The following is a 15,923-nucleotide window of genomic DNA, read 5'->3' on the forward strand; positions in this document are numbered from 1 at the left end:
GTACAGCTCCCATTTCCTCGGGAAGAAGTATTAGGAGGTAAGACAGGACACGTGCTCCAGTGGCTTGTGCAGGACTGTAGCGGTCAAGCTCTTTGGTGGTCTCGCTTTCCCTCTGACATAGTTCTGCTTTGTAGTTTAGGGCATGCCACTTGATTGCTGTTCCTCCGGTCCCCCAGCTGCTACTACAGCTGATCCATGATACCTCTTTGGGCTGGTGGGAGGTTTAACTAATGTCTGTGAAGTATCTGTAAATATAACAGTTTGATTCAAAGTGTTTTATGAAATGGTTTGTGAGCTGTTGTTTATTTTTCCATTTTCATGGGTTTGTTGCTTTTAATATTTTTAACCTTTATTTCAACATTTTTTCAACATTTTTTACCCTTGTTTCAGGAAAGAATTTCCAGACCTTTCAGTTAGAAGGCTATAGAAAGAGTGAGTCTGACCTAAGTTTATGTATGAAATCCCAGACCAGATTCTAAATCATACAAAAGGAAGAAACAACCTTGGAAAAACAAGTAGTGTAATGGAATGTGGGGAACAGGCTGAACCTGTGGAGCAAGACTTGTAGTTTACAAGTCATCTGGGGAGTGGGGTAAGCAGGGAAGCAGAGGGGACCATGGAAGGTGTTTGGAACAGTATACTTATAAAAACTCAGCCTTTGAACTACAAAATGTTGCAATATGGTCATCTGTGGCAAGGGATGGTAGAAGACTATGGCTGATAGGAAATTTACAGTACAAGATTTTGCTTCAATTTTATTCCCAGTGAGATGGGTGGGACTTATTATTGTTGAAACAATAGAAGTATTGGGTTTAGCATTTGATGGCTGATAATGAAGGCTTCTGTCCTCTTCTGAAGTGAACATAGAGTTTGTAAATGAGTCAATAGGATAAGAAACAGAAATATCTATTCCATAGTTTAGTATTAAGCTGAGACAAATTATTTACTTAAATTAAGTCCTAAAATAGATTTTAAACAAGTCCAAACTGCAGTACCAGCTGGGAAAAAACTAATTCTCCAAGAATTTAATAAATTAATGATAAATAATAAAGTTTTGGGATTTTTTTGTCGTTTTTTTTCCAGATCAAATAGCAAGATATGATCTTTGGGTTGAGAAGCCATCTCTTTGGAAGTGTGAATTGTATATTGCAGGCTTTTAAGGAAATGAAGTAAAATTCATAAATGTTAATGGTTGTTTAAAATTACATTTCCTTTCTTCTCTTTTTGTCAACCAACTACTTGATGTCCTAATTTTAAAATTTTGGGGAAAAAAAAGCAATTCTTCTATTGTTTTGACCAGCTTTAATATTCAGTGTTCTTATCAATGTTAAAAACGTATATGCAAATAGCAATAAACATTTTCAGACTTGGAGGATGTAAGATATAAAATGTAAAGCTGACAAGATAGAACTGATTCACTAAAACCAGCACAAGCGTGCATATATATATATGTATACATATGTACGTGTATTATCTTGGGACTAATCCGTTTGTGCTAGGCATAGAGTTATCTGATAACCTAACTTTTGTGATGCTACAGTCTGTGTTCTGCATTGCTGGAGCAGGAACTGAGAGTACATAAGAAGGTAGTTTATCACTCAGCCTTAGCAGTAGTAAAGATTATTCTGCTGCTCAGGGTTCTGGGATAGAGAAAGCAGAGGGAAAAAAATGAAGAGTGGACTTCCAGTGGGGTTGCCAAAGCAGAGTGAGGGCTGCTGTTAGAGTTACCTATAAGCATTCCTTTGCTTCAAGTATTGGGGTGTTCTACTGCATCAGTGTTGGCTCAGATGGTGAGTTAGCCTTTCAAGAAAGAGCAGTGTGAGGTATACAGTGAGACAGGACAGAAAACGTTCCTTATCCTGAGAATGTGGCTGGGTTCCTGGTCTAGTTTGGGCTTTGTTGGGTTTTTTTTTAACCCCACCCCCACCCCCAGCAGTTAAATAACAAACAGTTCCTAGATTAACCTCGATTAATGAATCAGGAATTCTTGCTATTATTTGAAGATTAAGGGGTCAAGTCGATATGTCTTGCTTAGACTGGCTATCAAGCAAGTATTAAAACTTGTTGGATACTGGTGAGAACAGCAGCGATTTCCTCCTGAATGGTGTGTATTTTAAGGACAGGTAGAAGTCATGAAGCAACATTATTTGTGATGCAAGGAATTAGTAATTGTTACTGGAATACCTGTACTCAACATCATTTGCAGCTACCCACCACTTTGCATTTTCTCTAATGCCAGAGCTGTTTTGGCTCACTTAAAGTACAACTTTTTTTTCTTTATTTAATAAACTATGAAGTGGGAAATTTGTGACTGAGCTTTGAGAGTCGTTGCAGACACAGCTGGCTGGTGATAAGCTGTGACTAAAATACCAGGTCCTGCCAACTTGCAGCATGTGCACATTTTTCAAACACTCTTTTTGTTCAACAGCAATATCTAACATCATGCTTTTGCAGCAAACTTTGAACCCTTAAAGACAGCATCTTATCTTGGGCAAGAATGTCACTGTGGCAAACTGGAGTTCCCCAGGAGCTGGCAAGGTGCCTCTCCATGAAGTCCAGCATCTTTTCTGGTAGAATAGAGTACTATCCATTAAACACAGGCAATCCTTACTAGAGTTTCAAGCAGAAGCAGAAGTAGTTTTTCTTCAGCGTGTTGGAAGTGGCTGCAGAAATTAAGAGAATTAGCAAAAGATTTAAATCTGCATATCGAGTTCCTAGCAAAACTTTCATTGCCCTCAAAGGTAGTTGGACATTGTCTCTAGCATACATCTGGTGCCAGGAGGAAAGTTTGTCCATGAACGAAGACAGTGCAAGCTCCTTCAACTACCCAGGCCAAAGAAATGTCTAAAGGACACCAGCTAATTTTGCCACTGATGTCTTAATAACTTCAACTAAAAAGATGAAGTTATAGCATGGACAATAATAGGGTTAAGGGCCGGTTTCCAGAACACAGAGCTTAGCAAATGCTGCTTGTACTGAACCTGTCATCTAGCCCTTCAGTCAGGATCCATCAATAATCTTATCACATATAATATTTTTGCTAGGCATTTTTGTGTGCCAGGGATACAAATCTAGTGGCCTAAACTTTCCTCAGTGCAGAGAACTTAAGTGAGCACAACTCCTCCAGCCTCATCCCAGAGAGGACTGAATTCAATTAGAAGACAGTTCTGCATGAATCTGAAATGAAAAACGTTAGTAGATTAATGGCCATCAGCAGGAGAGTATCTGCATTTCTCTGCCTGGGTTAGAGTAGTTTATATTCTGTAGGTTGGCATTATTCAGTTGAATCCCTCCCTTTATGCTGTGCTTCATCTCCTCTGCAGCCTGCACTGTCCAACTTCTGTGCCAGGTCTCTGTTCCTCTACTAGAGAGCACTATTGCTGCTAGATAGTTGGGCCAGAAAAAAGGCGCTTGTTCTGTACCCTCACACCTTTCCCTAGCAATGCCATGTTCACTTCCAATACAGTTATTAGAAGTAATTCTGGTCAGCACCCATGATCACACTCAGCTCTTTGGATCTTCATAACACTGCGCAAACATTAACTAATTAATCTCTCCAGAAGAGAGGGAAGGGTAGGTGGGAGTTTTAACTGTCAGCAAGGGAATACTTCTAAGGCACTGCTCTCTGCCAACAGCTACTGACCTAGCCCATGCTGTCTGGGTGGCTAATCAGGCAGATTGGTGGTATCCAGAACAGTTAATCACCTGGGACAGCTGCCTGCTTTCCCTACCACCCTTTTGTTGCTCCAGTAAAATGGGATTATTCAAGTATTGTTTTCAAATGTATGGGGCTGTGAATTTCCAGTGTGACAAGGATGACTGTCTCAAAATTGGTAGGCTTTTGTTTGAAAGGCAGTGAGTATAAATCTGGCCCTTTTTTGCAGCAGCAGCACTCCCCCCAGAGGCCCCTGATCTCCCACCTTCAGGGAAGGGGTTCAGCTGAACTTAGCAGCTCCAGTGCAAACACATGTACTGCTTATCCAGTGCTACAGAGAGGGCAACAGCCCACAGCAACACTGCAACAGCCCCAAGAAGTTTTCCAGTTGTGAACAAACACATCAGTTAAAGCTGGCTGCTCTGCAGGGCTTTCTTTTTCTTCAGCATGCAAAGCACTGACTCTGTTTTTTTTGTTGTTTCTTCTTGGTTTTTGCTTTATATGTCATTGTGTTCATAGGAAAGCATCGGCTCCTAGGTAAGCATTGCTAGGCTATTGAGAGAGCTTTCAAAGCTCTGCTAGTGCTGTGAGTTTTTGCACTTGAGTGAGTAAGGCTTTCCTCACCTTGTAAAAGGGAAGTAGCACATTCAGTGGTGAACTTTGCAAATAACAGGGCCAAATGCCGAGGGGCAGCTGCACCTTTAGGTGCCTTTGTCCTGTTAGTAGACCTAGAGGACAAAACCACGAAAGTCTCACTTATCTGTTTATCTAGCTTGCAGCAGTCTGATGCCTTCTGCCACCTTTACTGATAATGGTCCCTTTGAAGTCGAGTACAAGTGTGAATTTATGGTTTTGTAAAGACTGGATTCCAGAACAGGTCATAAATTACCTTGTTAGACAAAAGCTTCTGGGGAAACAATATTGCCTTACAATCCCTCACTGTGTCATTATCCTGATGCATTTCTAGCATGGCAAATAATTGACCAGAATGATATGCTGGCCGGTTCTCCAGTCAAGCTTTGAAATTGTTTGTGTAAACTCTGCTAGCAAGAGCAGCAAGTTATGGAGCTACAGTAAATTCTCATCATCACTCAGAATGAATCTTGAGTCCAAGTGATTGCTCATATTCTGAAGCCAAAGCAAATGAGGATCTTTATTTGCTTGAAATAACATTTGTCTAGTTTGCTGCTGTTTCTTCTTAAAAAGAAAAGCTTTTGGAAATGCCAGATGTCTATTGCAGGCCTTCTCAGGATGTGAGAGTAAAGAGCAAAATGATGCAGGAGAATGAGCGAATACCTATCTTAACTGTGCATATGGGCCACATCCTGAAGATTACCTGCTTTAGGAAGAGAAGAGACCTGACCTCCTCAGTAAAGCTCTAAGCCAGGTGGCGAGGCATTACACAATCAAAAAGTCTATGTCCAAAACTAATGGCTGTCCTTGATACTCTTTTGCTTTACTGGACTCGAGCAAAAAGTGAGTTTGCATTTGAAGTAGAAAGCAGGTGGGCTTTTTGTAATAAGGAAGGATGCTTAAAATAGTTTATAGTGTGTATTTGGATGTCATACTGATGTGGAGGGATACAGGAAACCAGAAGCATCATCATGATGCCCATGGGATATGTAGCATAGCTGCCTCGTGCCCCTCTCTGGTCTGTTAGCCAACTTGCTCAGGAAGACCTCATCCCATGTGATTTATCACAGGGGAGACTCTTGAGCGACCCTGGGCAGAGGGTGGGTAATATGAAGTCTAATTGGCCATACAATAAGGAAGATGCTGTCTTGGTTTCGAAAGTTGCCAGGTATCCAGTCATTTTATAAAGTCCCATTTAGATGTATAATTACATTTTTACCACCTTCAAAAAAAAAAATAAAAAAAATCTGACTCCTAGCTTCTTCGCTAAAGAATTCCGGAGTTCCAAACCAGACAGGCACCCTGCCCTTTTGAGCATCTGAATTTCATGCTTACTGTATCACTGTCCTTCATGACCTGAGCCTCCCAGGGCAATTGCAGTTCTACATTAAGTTCTTTATTAAATGTATTTAGATGCACCTGTTTGTAGTAGAGCACAAAGTGATTCCTTCAACAGAAAATTAAACTGCATCATCTCCTAATCATAGTATTTTTATTTTAGGTTATATTTCTTTAGCTTATATTCATATATCTATATATCTATATTTATTAGTAAATATTTATAGTTATCTGTCTAAATAAATTGATTAATTTATGTTCCTGTCTTAGGCCAAAACAGAATTTAGGGCCATCTTGCAAATCAGGTAGAGTTTGGAGCTTTCTTTGTTTTCTGAAGTGCATGTTGCTCTCATGCTGTCAAAGAGCTAAAGAGCAGGCACACTGGAATCCTCTGTTTAGAAAGTGCTAAAGATTTTATATAAGGATTTTCAACTGCCTTGTAACACAGGTTTGCTCTGTTCCCTCTCTTCCTTGAGTCCACAGTGCTGGCAGGATTCTCTTGTCAGCTGTTACTAAACAAGTGGCAAAAAAAAAAATTGATTGGAAATTAGAATTTCTTCATCCATGATAACACACATGCTTAATTTTACTATTCTGTTTTTCCTTCCTAATTCTGCTGGCTTGCTTATAGACTGTAAGATCACTAGAAATGGTGACTACACTAGACTGAGGGCTGCTAGACTCCATTTCTGGCTGTTGTCTCTATAAGCTGTTAATAAGTAAGTAAAAAGAAATGGTTGAGCCTTTTCTGGACAGCTCTTCTTACTGGGGATTGAAAAGGAACTGCAGTGTGAAAGGAAAAGCAAATAGACAAATAATGGAATAATCACTGATACAGACATACCGGGACATCTGTGAAAACACTGTGTATATCTGTTCCAGTAAATTCCTATTGAATTATTCTCACTCAATAATAGGTGGCTGTCCAGCATAAAAAGCTTTCAAAGTCTTTCTGAGTCGTTGTGTTGGATTGCTCCCATGTGCCAACATTTTGTGATGTCCCAGAATAAGATATGTTTTGATGTACGACACACAGTAAGAAATTTGAAAATAAGAGATTAGATCAATTCCCTTTGACAGTTTGGTTTCTGCCCAATCCACACGGATTTTGACAGATAATTAGCAGGGCAGTTACAGTACATTTGAGGAGCAAAGGCTCTTATAACCCATGGACAGATAGTTTGCTATAAAAGGCAGAATACACTGTTAAAAGAAACTGCAAAAAGTTAGATTGCTAGAACTTTGACACTGCTGAAGAGAGATGATAGAAAAAGGTTGAATTGGCTTTAAGGCAGGACCTAACAAATGGTTATGCAGTCGTACAGTATGTGGGATAAAGTAACCTTGCTATTTTATCTAAGAAAAGGCATACTATTCAGAAACAGCACAGGAGACTGTTGTCATTAGAACAATTAGAACAGGGTGACACAATTGAAATGCAAAGATACTAGTAAACCTCATAACTGAAATGTTTGTTTCCTTCAGTGAAGGCTTGAAAGATCCTTAAATGCTGGACCAGTGGAATAATTTGCTATTAGTTTTTGTCTTGAATGCCTTTTCTTAATTGTATTTTCTTATTTGTCTGACACTAATATTGTAATCCATGGTACATAAAATACAGATCACAAATAAAGTATTTTGTGCATATTGTAATGTGATTCACAGTTCTGAGTCAACAAGACTTCTGTCTCTAGGGTCTCTCTCCAGTGTGAGATATGAGGGTGGAAACCATTGCTGAGTAACAGGTAACTGAAATCCAACTGCTATGGTTATCTAGCAGAGTCACTTTTCAGCTCTGCATGGCTTTCAGCATTTTATCTTCTTGTAAGATGAGAGCGTCTTGTGGGTGTAAACAGTTTTATTTTTCTTCATGTTCCTCCTGTTTTCAAAGGAAGGCCTACATTCACAAAGCAGGTTGTCCTGTTAATGTCATTAGTCCCACAAATGTAGTAGGACTTGGTTTGTATTATGTTAGGGGGAAAAGTGGTGACATTTTCTGTGAAATACTTGTGGAAATTAACTAGGTCTTCTAGGATGACCTTAAAAATAAAATGCAATTGTGCCAAATTGAGACTCAAATTTTCCAAATGATTGTGATAGTAAAGTGTGATTTATTTTTTTTAATATATATTATTTTTATTTTTGTTACTTACTTCCTTACTACCTTTAAAGGGACAGTTTTGTTTACAGTATATAAACACAGATTCTATTAATCATCAATTTGATTAAGGATTTTTTTTTTATCTGATCTGTTATAGCCATTATTTAAAAGTTAAGCAAAATTGATGATTGATGCTTCTACTTTATGTGCTGCAAGTCCACAGAACTGTTGCACAAGCACAGCCAGGGCAATTACAAGAAGAAAAAGAAAAAATAAAATTATTAAGACTGTATATGCCAGGCAATGCAAGAGATTGTGCAGGCTCCTTTAATTGGGAAGCAGCATTGTTGATTAGTTAGAGCAGAGAAGAATCAGATCTCTGAGCTAATAATCTGCTCAATTAAGTTCAAACCCTAGACAGCCCTATCTAGAAAATGGCCCCAGTAACTGCGACATACCTCAAGGGAAGGGAGGCAGGCTTAACTGATGTTTAGAAGGCACTTTAAAGAGTTCATCAAGGGAGCTGTATAGCCCTTCTATATTGTGTTAGTGTCGATGAACAGTTAAAGTTTTTACCCTAAAATTATTGTTCTTCAAATTTACTGTGGGCTAATGACAGGCTTAATTTTTTTCTAAGTGCTGATGTGTTGTTTGAGCTTGCAGATCACTGCAGGTATTAAGAAGGTAAAACTGAGGTCAAGTTAAGTGTTATTACTGTTTGACAATATTTTTGGTAGAAAGTTAGGGAACTTCTAGTATGCCATCCAGATTTTTGTATGATAAATGTTAGTAATAATGAAACTGAACAGCCAAAGCCGTGTAGCCTTGTCAATACATGCCAGACACATATCGTTTGGTTTATTACAGATTCAGTCTTTGATCTTTCTTATGTTTGAAGACTTGATTAGGCCCATCTTGTTAAAGACATAGCACATGAAAGCTGGGAATTGGTTCCTTTAATAGCAAAGCTCTTGAGAAAGAGCTCCTCAAATTAAAGAGTAGAAAACACTTCCTAAGGGCTGTGCAAACCATCCCGCACTCAGTATGAAACGTGTTTGCAGATGTTTGTGTGCCAAAATGGTCTTTCTTCACCGGTCTTTCAGTGGTGCTCAGAATTCTGGATTTGGCTTTCGAAGAGTCACTTTCTGAGCCAACCTAAACAAACTTCTCTGTACCAAAGGATAAGGTGATGGTGCGTACACTGAATGGTCATGCGGGGGGAAGGACACATGCAGGCGTAATAGATTAGGCCATGAGTCTTAGTAGGTACATTGAAAGATATTGTTACGCATACTTGTCCCTTAAGTCTCTATTAGTGTGTATGATTTGAACTCAAAACTTGTCGGTGCTTGGTCATGGTTATCTGGGTTAGAGAAGGAGCAACGTAGCTCCAAGTGTTTCTCCTCTGTGAGTGTAAGCCACCACTGACAAAACATAGCAACAGGAACAGTGATCCTCCTGCCTGTGCCCGGTGCATGTGCAAGATTTTGTTGATGAATACTGAACAGCAGGCCACATTGCAATGTGGTATAATGTTGTTCCCAATTCTTCCATTTATTTAATGTTATCTCCATTTCCTTCTTTGGTCCAGGCCTTTCCGGTATTAGACAGAAATAAATTTATGCATGGAATAAGAAATAATGAGTACCCTGAAAATACCATTTCTGTATCAAAAAAAAGAACACTTTATTATCACACTTTTGGATTGTTACTCTTCCTGTTGCTTGGTTACTGGGTCATACAGAAAACTACATTCTGAAGAGAATGTAAGTTAATTACCAGCTATTCCTAAATCAGCAATTAAAACCTCACCTCCAGATTTCCTATATGTTTTACATTCCATAAGTAGCAGCAGAAGGGAAAAAATATTTTATTTGTGCTCCCCACCCAGCCAAGAAAGTGAGCTCAAGGTAATGGTCAACCTTGCCCAAGGCAGTTCTTACAGTACTCTTGGATAAACATTTTCTAGCCAGCTGCTTGTGAAATACAGTTTTAAAATGGCTTTCTTTGGAACTAGCCAAGAGCTTTCCTGCCTCGTTTGCCCTCAAAGTCACATTTCATTTCAGTGTGTGCCGTGGTAGGGGCAATCATTGTAGAACTTTATCTCAGTCATGATAACTAATAACCTATTTTATTTTTTACCTCGGCAGTATTATTTTGTGTTACTTCTGAATCCGTTATTGCTTGCTTCTAACAAGTGACCTTCCGCTTGACTGAAACGTTCAGGTCAGCTCTTGCTTTATTAAAGCAATCTAATTACGTTGAGCCAAATTCTATGCATCTAGTCTGGCGTTTGGTCGCAGCTCTTCTGCATGTTGATCGGCTCTTTTGGCAGGTGCCCATCTCCCATCTGCAGGAGCTGCCTCTGTCCGCTCCCTGAGGGGAGCACTCTTGCTGACCCATTTTGCATGTGGTAGCTTAGGCATTGTTCTGCATTCACAAAGTTGGTCTGATACCGTTGCAGCTTTGATCACTGATGGGCTTACTTAAAATAATACAATAAAATTTAATTATATTTTGTTTTATATTTTGCTGTATATAAACATATGATACTGTGTAGGTTTATTTTAATAATGCAATATGTGCTGTCCGGTAGCTTAGAGAGAGGAAATTTTTAACTGGAAGGCTTCAAGCTTGATTTCTGAGATTCAGGTTATATTCTTAAATCCGTGTCTGTTAATCCTGCTTTTGAATTATTGGCTTCTCACAACCACAACTCCTGTGGAAATAAGAGTAAGCATTTAATTACCCTCAGCCTCACAAGGATGTTCTAAAAACTAAGTTGTTAGCGTTTGCTGGACACGTTACTAATTATTATTTTTGGTTTGTTCACTTAGAGTTCTGAAGTTCAGAAAAAAAAGTTTTGAGTAAAAACAATATTTTATTTTTCAAATTCCTTGATTATTTTTTAATTCTTCTAGAATACAGTTGTGAAAAATTTGAAATTAAAAGTTTCCATATCAAGGAAAGAAAAACAAAAGGCTCCATGCTTAAAAAAAGGATCTTTTATGTTAAAAAAATACTGAATTTTAATCCTGAATTTTATTTTTAAGTATTTTTCTCTAGGCATACCATTTTCCAAGCTTGACATAACTTTATGAAATGGTATTGGGCTACTGAAATAATATTTTTGCTAATAATTTAAAAATAAAAATTAATGTTCAGTGAAAACTATTGCCAAATTCTTCTAGTGTGTGGTATGACACTGTGAATTTTACACAGAAGGCACTGAAATACATTGTTATCAACGTAGATGACTATCCATAGATAGATAATCTACATTATGCTACAAATACAGAAGTCGAAGTGTTAATGTCCCACATGTGTATTCTGGTGGAAGAGAGCAGGGGAAGGTGAATTCGGAGGAACGTGAGATGACACATACTTCCTGCACATCGCTGTTTTCTTTCCCTTCTAAAATATACAAAGGTCGTAACACCTGTGTGAAGAAAAGATAACTAAGGAGAAGAAATAAAGAAAGAATATCAAAATATTCTTCTAACATATTCATTATTATAGCATTCCATACATTTTCTTGCATATGAACAATATACAGCTGGCCAATGAAACAATATGAAGTATCCACTGCAAAAACCTAAAGCATTTAACATTTACTGGGAGTTTTAGTTTTCTTGAAAATTAAGGAAATCCTGTTCAAAATTTGGTGGTTATGAAAATTTAATTTAGACAGAGCAATGTGTCCTTAGCTAAATATTCATTAAAAGTTTAGTATATACCCATGTGTAAATTCAGTTGGTCTGCACCTTTCTTGGATCTCTGGCGATTTCATTGCAACTTGCGTTCCTTGGTTTCTGTGATGCAATTTGGGATGTTCAGTTGCTTGTAGGATTCTTGACTGATTATGTCAACTCTTCATGAAAGTCTCTCAGATACTGTAGTTTAAGGTTCTTAAGGTAATATTTTCTCTGGCCTTGGGGGTAGGGGGATTAGTTTTCAGTGTACTTTCAGAATGGGTATTTGCAGCATTTGAACTTGCTAGCTACGTTGCATTTGAACCCTTATGTTGGACAAGAACTGGTTTGTTGTGGGCTTTTATTTGTAGTTTTGTATTGAAGATACATCCTTTGTTTACCAAGGACAATGATATGATGGAAAATAACACCACATATTCTACTGAGTAGCATTTTGCTATGGTAATTCTGTGGTTTGGGGGGAATTTCTGTTTTCCTTTTAGTATCAGCAGTCAGGGGTGTAGTGAAACTGAAAGGGAAAGAAGCAAGCTTAATGTAAACTGTGTGTTTGAATAAATGTTTGCCCACAGGAGCACAAATATTTCTTATTTTTCTAGTCTATTTTTTTAATATATTAAAAACACAGGGTCTTCCTGCATCATTAGTTTTATATCTATTTACAAATAATAAAAATCTTCATTTAAGAAAAAGTTTGTGACAGTGAATTTTGTTATTCTTTCTAATAAACAGAAATATGAAAGCTCTTGAGGTAAGGCACTGCAATAACTGCCTAATTACAATGGAGGGATTGCCCTCCTAAGCACCCTCCAGCCTAGGTAGGACCCAGATTCCAGAACCTGGCTGACTGTTCCTTTGGTAAAGGCATGCAAAGTATTAGGTATGTAATTTCATCAGTTTGGATTGCTAGCCTAGGGTTGTTTAAAAGCAGGTGCTAAGAATAGGTGCATCAGTTAAATGCTCTGTGATGAGGGTGATTTATGATGGGAGGTTTAAGGAAAAAGGAAAATTATTGCAAGTCGGATGAACAAAGGGTGGCTGTAATTAAGCATGTATTAAACACCAGCATTATAGACTCTCTAGCCACTGACTTTTTGTTTGTTGTCTTCTACCGATACTGTTCCGCGCTGGCTAGTTGTATTAAATCCACACAAAGGGGCATATTCTGTATTCCTTGCTAGCTTTTTATAATGATCAAGCTGGAATGACCTTTAAAAAGCCAGATAATATTTTATTTACCTTTTTTCTCCCATTTACTGCTAAATGTTAATGAAGGTAAGAGATTCAAATCCTTGCAAATAAAACATTTTAATTGACTTAAGTGTAACCATAACAGTAAATTGGCTACTTTATATGGAAAAGCTTTTCAGTATTGTTGAAACATACTTGTACAGTCCTTTCATCTGTCCATACACTCAGAAATTAGTAGCAAACATTTCCTTTGTTTCCGATGACAGGGGGGTTGAGAATGTTTTGAGGATAGATTTCCCCAAGACTGGTTGCTGTAATCTAGTGCTGGCCAAGCGTTCCCCCGAGACGCCTCCACTCAAACCCTTACTTCTTAGTTTCCCATATTAACCAGCTGCAGTCAGTCCGAAAAACAGTTACAGTGTCCAAGATTTCTACTCCAGCTTTTCAAGCCTGTTAATATATGTCAAGCTTAAGTCTCATCTCTTGTCTAGCAATGTTGTCTAGCAATGTTGCTGAGTTTGGCCTGGTATTTCAGCTAGTCTGAACTTAATTGCATCAGTGCTTTAATGTAAAATGAGCATTTTATTGCTGAATTCCTGTTAAATGGAAATAGATCAAAACCCCCATTCTCTTCTAGGAAATTTCCTCCAAGCAACTAGGGTGCCAAAGTTCACATCCTTCTGTGTGGGCTGGGGCAATGCTCCTCATAGCTGCAAGTAAGCCTTTTGGTTTGTATGTTAAGAGGATGGAGAGGGATGGGTGGAGGAGTTACAAGGTTTAATCTTGCCTACTAAACCAGAACTCCTTAACTGCAGTGGTGCTGAGAACCATTCTCTGCTCTGTGAGCAATCTGCAGCCTTGTCCAAGTTTGCTTAAAAAACAAACTGAAAAGAGCAACAGTCCAGGTGCTGGTGAGACCTTGAGTATGCGACAATGCAGGGGCAGAGTTGCTGCGACAGCCGCAGCAGCAGCCGGCCGTTCTTGACAGACCTTTCCAGGTAAACAAGCCCTTTGAGACTCACAACTTCTGCTCTTTGAGTTTTGGGGATCCTGAGGCTGTATCAGAGATGTTCTGTGTTAGAAAGAGCAAGCTGCTTGGAATGAGCATCTTTTCTCATGTTCTGATTGGCGGGGGGCGGGGGGGCAGTTCAGACTACAGTTGGTGTTGCTGAGATTAACTTGGATAACACAGTGCAATCTCACACTTCAACAAAGCCTGTATGGATTGCTACTTGACTATGCAATTACCTACACTTAGGTGTTCGAAGTAGCAACATGCTGACTCAGGGGATAAGAGACCAAATAAATTTGTAGCTTTGGACCTATTTTAGTTGTGTTTTAGCCAAAAGCAAAACATCTGCTAATAAAGGCAGAATCAAGTCCTTAATTTGCTGTATAACATAAACCAAAACATACTTTTAGGAGATCACTTCTCAGCTAAGGAAAGGCAGATTAAACTGATGGCTCACGTGCGTTAGGGTTGCTGTCAGGATCATCTGCTTCTTTTCAAACTTAAAAGTTGAACATGCCTTGTCCAAGAACAGCTGAGTCTACTTTAGCATTAAACACATTAGCTCGTGTACTGCTAGAATGAACCAAGTTTGCTTTTGTGAAAGTTAAAAGCAGATACGGCATTCAGACAGTGATTAAAACTGATTAAAAACTGAGGAATAATTTTAGTGAATGAAATTCCCCTGGTGTCCATTTTTTCCAGAAGTTTTTAAAAGAAATAAATGTCCATTTCAGACTTCTTTCCTGTTCGTTTTTTTTCTCTGTTTCATCTTCCTTTACAGTAACAAAACAGGAAAAATACACCAGAGGAAAATAATGGTTGAGGATGTTCTGATGTTGTTTTAAAAAATGAAATATTTTGCTTAGAAAAAAGTATTTTTAACTAAGTAATGCTTATTCAATGTTGGGAACTTTAATGCAAAACACCAGAAATACAATTTTTGGTTTCACATGGCATCTCCATGGTATAACGTCCTCTTCTTACTGATGGCAGACAAATCCCTATGTCCTTAGAGTTCAGAGAACATGTTACAAGAGTCCTACCCTTCTGAGCCTTCCTCTGTGAATAACCTGCCTTCTCTGCACTATGTTTCAGAGCTTAGTGCAGAATGAATCCTTTCCTCCTGTTGATTGAGTTGCTTTCTAACACAGCATCTAGAAAGATGGTAATGTGTGAAAACTAGAGTCAAAATTTATGGGGATTCAGGAATCAGGCTGGAACAGAGCTTGCAACTCCATGCATTATAAACTGTTATGAAGTAGATTGTGTGTGTGTGTGTGTGTATCTTTAAATACCGAGCTCCAAGACTGAAAGAGTTGTCTAGTGAAGCAACTCTTAGACACAGACTTCTCAAAGCTTGAAATGTGTCATGTGACAGTGATAAGTAAACACAGAAAGACACTTTTTTCCTAATATTGCAGAGTACTATTGTTAACCAAGGAAAACTATTTTATCCCACCATTGTCTGAGCTAAAGATATAGCTAATTTATTCCCAAATTATTCTGGCCCTGATGTCATCCAGAGCCACCTCTTCCAGCAGCTCTGATTTACGACTTGTTATTGTTGAAGAATTGGCATAAAGAGGTAGGATCCTATGTTGTCTCTGTGTCAAACAGCATAAGGGGCCTGGAACCAGCAAAATCCAGACTGGTGTTTTGCACGACTTACACATCTCCAGGTAGTAAAAGAATTTGCCAGTCCATTAAAAGACTTCACTTTGCTGCCAGCCTGTGAAATTTTTCCATAGACTGGGTGCAGCTTATCAGCAGAATCTGTGCTCAGTCCCATTTACTTCACTCTTTCTTTGGAGCAGTGCTCTGTTTGCTACGCTGAGGTGACTGCTGTGAATGACATGAAGGCTTTGCTATACTTGTGGGTTGTGCCTTTTCCTCTTTTTCCCTGCTAATTCTTTGAAATTATTGTTACCAAAAAAATAACACAGCATATGGGAGGAGAGGAGGGATGGATTGATTGGTTGGGGATTTTTTTTTCCCCAGTATATAAAGCAGATATTCTAACTTTAGCTTTTGTATAGAGCTTTTCTGACCAGAATGGGAGTTCCCTATGTGGAAGACAAATCTTTTTATATGTATTTTACAGGCAATCTGATAAATTCTTCGAAGATGAAAATAAAACACAGTTCCTGACTCAGGGGTTGAGTTTTATTATTATTGATAAATTATTGGATTATTTTGAGATTAGTAATCATATCTTAGTATTAAAAGAAATAATGTTCTATGAGTTACTTTTATTAAGAGTCAGATCCAACCTATTAATTCAAA

Source organism: Haliaeetus albicilla, chromosome 12 (genome assembly GCF_947461875.1).
Source record: "Haliaeetus albicilla chromosome 12, bHalAlb1.1, whole genome shotgun sequence".
In the NCBI taxonomy this organism is placed as follows: Eukaryota; Metazoa; Chordata; class Aves; order Accipitriformes; family Accipitridae; genus Haliaeetus; species Haliaeetus albicilla.